Source organism: Egretta garzetta, unplaced genomic scaffold, assembly GCF_000687185.1.
Source record: "Egretta garzetta isolate BGI_Z169 unplaced genomic scaffold, ASM68718v1 scaffold448, whole genome shotgun sequence".
NCBI lineage: Eukaryota > Metazoa > Chordata > Aves > Pelecaniformes > Ardeidae > Egretta > Egretta garzetta.
Window position 1 is genome coordinate 2,284,751 of NW_009260497.1, and position 4,887 is coordinate 2,289,637.

Consider the following 4,887-nt stretch of genomic DNA (forward strand, 5'->3'; position numbering starts at 1 on the left):
GGGGGGTCCCCCGGCGCAGCTGCGCAGGCAATGCCGGCCGCAGCCTGCGCGCAGACATTTAAATGAGAAGTCGGTGGTGGGAGAGGAGGAGTCCCAGCTCCTTGGAGAGCTTTTATCTTTTGCCCAGCCCTCTGGAAGGCGGCTTTGGGGAGGGATTTTTTAATTTTGGTTGGTTTGGGTTTTTTTTTCCTTCACTTCCTTTCATTTTTGGCGATTCATTTTCCTGGGGTCACGTGGGAGTAGGTGGGAGATTCACCGCTGTCCGGAGAGACCAATGTGGGAACCTTCCTACCCCTAAAAAGCCTTGGGCTTTTGGCAGCACAATCCCAGCCTGTACTGGGTGGACGGGGGGAGACTCTATCCCCTCCGGTCCATGCCACCCTGTCTGAAAAAAACCCCAGAGCCCACAAGGTGCAAATTTCTCCCCCAAAACGGCGTCGGGCAGGTGATGCAGGGCCAGCGCCCCAGGCAAGGCTGCAGCCAAAAGCGCGGCCAGCAGTCCCAGCCCCAACAGTTCGGAGACCCTCGAGGTTACGCTGTTCCAATGGGAGAGGCAGCGGTGGGAAAACTCCCTGCACGCAGCGAGCTCCACTGGGTTTCTGCAGCCGCAAAGCATGTTACTTCGATGTCCTGAACAATCGAAACGAGCTCCCATCCCCCCGTCCCCAAAGCCTTCCTGCAAGGCAAGCGCCGGAATAGAAAGCGAAGGGCTGGGATGAAATGCCAAAAAATTGTGTTGCAAACCAGGGGTTTCGTCAGCACGGGACAGCCGGAGCTGGACCCTCGGACGTGCCTCACTGCCAGTCTGTCTGCACCCCTCGCCAGCCCGAAAGCCACTGCGCTGGGAGGGCGCAGCCCACGGGGTGCAGGCATGTGGGGGAGGGAAGCACCCTGCACCTCAGTCCCAAATCCTGAGAGGTGCTGCTGCCAGAGCCTGGAGACACCCCAATGTTGTTGGTGCCTCCCTGCCAGAGCCAAACGGGGCATCCATGTCTGGGGATGCTCTGCACCAGGTAGGGCTGCACGGAGTTCTCCTTCCCTGCAAAGCCTCTCTTTGGGCAGCCCCCAAATTAGGGCTCTACCAGGATCATGCCTAAGTGGAGCTTAAGCAGAGCTTGACCTCTCTGCAGGGAGAGCTGCTGGTCCCTGTGTCAGGGACGGGGCACGGCCACTGCCCAAACCCGGGGATCCCAGATGGCGGCCACTGGTGCAAACTGTCCCATCTCCCCCGAGAGGCTTGGCCCCTCATCCTGCTCCCTGCAGCCTCAGGGACGCCTGCCAGTGCCGGGGTGGGAGCAGCCATCGCACCAGTACCCCACGCCATGTCTGCTGGTGGGGGGAGTGGGGAGGGCGCCCCAGGCCCCTCCGGCAGAGCGGTTGGGGTGCTGGAAGGGAGGCGGGTGCGGAGCAGAGCATGGCTGCTGGCAGGGCCCTGCCTCCCGGCAGGTTGGCATGGGGCGAGGCAGCAGAAATGAGAATCGGAGCCGCCGCGTTTCCCAGGGCCGCACACATGTGTCAAGTTAAGTGTGGCTTTGGGAGCTGGCAGCACCGCCCTGAGCGGGGGACTCGCACCAGCGGCCAGGTTTTGGGAAGCCTCCCACTGACGCCAGCCCCAGCTCTGCAGGGTCCAGGCATGCGGCTCCTCCCAGGGAAGAGAAGTCCAGCTGGGGACCCCGGGGCGGATGGATTTCCCAAAGGGGATGAAGACACCTTTGAGCACTTCCTTGGCCAAAAAGCCATTCAGCAGGGGTATCTCCAGACCCCAGGGGGCAGCCGCCAGTGTCCCCTCCAGAAGGGGGGGATCCGGGAACGCCCAGGCGGGAGGTGGAGGAACCGAAGCCCCTGTGGATAAGCACAGAGGACGCGCCAGGCAGCAACGCAGCCCAGCACCACAGGCGCAGCCATGTGCTGTTAACAAATGGGGACAGCCCCAAAGCCTGAGGCTGAAACCGGACTTGTGGTGAGGATGGGGACATTGATGGTCCCTCAAGGATTTTCTCCATCCTTGGGTTGGGCACCCTGGTGCTCTTCTCCCTCCCAGGCAGACCTGCCTGGGGAACCAAGCTGCAACAGGGGCCCATTGCTGCCTGCCATCATGTTGGGCCCAGGACCTGTTCCACAGCCCAACGGCAGTGGGAAGCAGTCACAAAATTGTTCCTGAACACACATACACACATTCCTACGCTCACAAGCAAGCGCGCGAGGATAAAATAAAAGAAGAGACAAACAGCGAGGCATTTGCCTTAATTTGCACGGGTCGTAAATAAAACCATGTGGCAGCTCCAACCCAAACGATCCCTGGATTTCCACCAAAAGAGGTTTGGCCATCCCTGGGCTAGAAAAGGTTGAGAAACCTGTGGGTAGACAGTGTATTTCCAACAGAGGTTCTGTGCAGGGGACAGCACAAGGAGGGCACCTAATCAACACCGGGGCAGGCTGGGCCCAGCACGCAGGGTAATGTTCCTGCTCTTCCAAGACTGTAACTCATTCCTTATTATTTGCAGACCCAAAGTCATGTTTCAGGGCTCATTACGCCCTATTCATTTCAGCCTTTATTCCTGACATCTGCAAGAGCTTTCTCCCCTAAAACGCAGCACGCGCATGGCCACCAGCCATGGCAAAGCTTCGAGGGACGCTGTGCACAAGGCACAGAGAAATACAGCAGTGCCCGTCCCGTGGGTGCCCCCAGCCTGGGCTCCGGCCAGTGCCGGGCAAGCGCTGGCAGGACCAGGGAAGCCAGCTGAGCCCCACTGGCCACCAGGCAGGTCGTGGCCACAGACACATCCACAGGGACAGAGCTGGAGGTGAGCAATGGGCAAGGTGGGGGTCAGCCCTTTGGGATGGGTCTTGAAGGGGATGGGGAACATTGTTGTCACCCCCGGCGGCAGACGGACAGTTCAGGTCGGGCACTGGGAACACCGCCTTCCCTGGGATGGTGGGAGGGAGAGGGATGGGGTCTCCATCCCCAGCAGTTCCCAAGGTTCCTCCCTCTGCCCTTCCTTCCAGGCTGAAAATCTTCCCTGTGTTCCTTGGAGCTACTTCAGCTCCCCAAGCCCAGCTCACCCACATAAACTGGAGCTCCCACAAGAAACCGCACCAGGAAACCTGTCAGCATCACGCAAAGAGGTGTAAATATCTTTAACCCCATCCCCTTTCAAAAACTTAACTCCCAGAAGTTTCGGAGGGGTTCTGCCAGGAAATGTTTCATCGAAGAACTGGGAGGATTGCAAAAGGCGCTGGTTTTAGGAAAGCCACCAAAAAAAGCACAAAGCGGCCCCAGCACTGCGAGTCCTGCTGCCAGCTTCCCAGGCGCAGAGCTGCCTTCGGGAGCAACCCCTGCCAGGCGGCGGGAAGCCACGAGCACCACCATCGCTCACATCCCAGGGCCCCCCATGTCCGCACACCCGGCGCTGCCAGCCCCACAGCCCCAGCATGTGCCGGAGCTGGGAGCTGCCATCCCGGCAGGGCTTCCTCCGCTTTGGCCATGGGTAGCCGTCAGGGCTACCAGTTCCCTTCCCAGGCAGGCAGGAGCAAGCTGAGCATCCTGCCCCACATTTGGAGGACACATGGCAGCCGAGCTGGCAGGCTTTGAAAGGGCTCCAAGAAGCAGACACTTAACGTTCGCCAGGACAAGCACAAAGTCAGGCTTTAAGACCGTGCTTCTGCACCCAGAGTTGCTCAGGACAGGGCTAGGCCAGCGCCCAGCAGCAGCATCTCTCCTGCACGTGACCAACCGCCCTGTGCCCACCCCCAGGTGACAACGGCTCTTTACTTTTTGCCGCCTCTCCCCAGCGCACCCGAACCTTGGGCTGAGCCACATCCCCGCAGCCGCGGGACCCCCAGCCTTCCTCTGCAACCACCACTTTCCAGCAAGCTGGCTCCATGGGGACGGAGGGCATCAAGCCCCAGCCACTGCAGGCGCACAAGCTATAGAAACAGTGCTTGGGGTGTGTTCTGTAGATCTTACATGAGGGCAAAAGAGCAGCAGGGGGGCTAACACATGCCTGGGCGGCAGTGCCAGAGATCCAGGAGCTCCGCCTGGACTCCCGGCTCCATCTCCAAGGTGAAAGCCCCCGCTTGCCTTTGAGCTCAGCCAAGATCTCTCTGCAAAGGGAATAAACAGAGCTGCTAAGGGCAAGAAGGAGGCAATGTTCCCGTTTCGGGCCCATGCCCACCCCAGCCCGCACCCAGCTCTGCGCTTCTTCAGCGATGGTGCTTGCTCGAAGACTCCAGGGATTCGCAGAGCAGGCACCTGCAAGCGGCCGGGGGAGAAAGGGAAGGGTTTTGCAAGCGTCTAAGCCTTCCCTCGTTGGGGGGAACTGGAAGTGGGAGGGTTTGGCCGAGCAAACCCCATGCCAAGAGCCACATCTCTCAGCAGGCTGCCCTGGGGTAGCACCTGACCCCCAGGGCTGGCTCGGGGACAGGGACCGGCACTCTCCACATAGACAGGAATCTCCCCTAGCAGTCCTGCGGGAAACCCTCCGCCTTCACCTCGCAGCCCTTTGATCCAGGCAGTGACCACACACTCCAACTCACAGCAGGTGGATGCTGGTAAGCGGCAGAAAAAGCCACGGCAGAGAAGCCTGGGGACTTGCCCCCGCACACCTGGGCCCGTCGAGGACTGGCAGGGATAGAAAAGGGGATGCATGATGCTGCTTGGACCAGAAACCATCCCATGGCTCCCGGTTAGGGCCCAGCCAGCACCTTCTCTCCTGGCTGAAGCCACCTCGGACTGCCCAGGACATAGGAAAAAGTATGGGCATCACAAGCCCCTCCACTGGCCAGAGCTGCCCTGGTGCAGGCAGCAAATCCCCGGCCTGCACTCAGGGCTGGGCCAGCTCCTTCCTCCTGGGCCAGCTCCTTCCTCCCGCCAGGCACGGGCAGGCC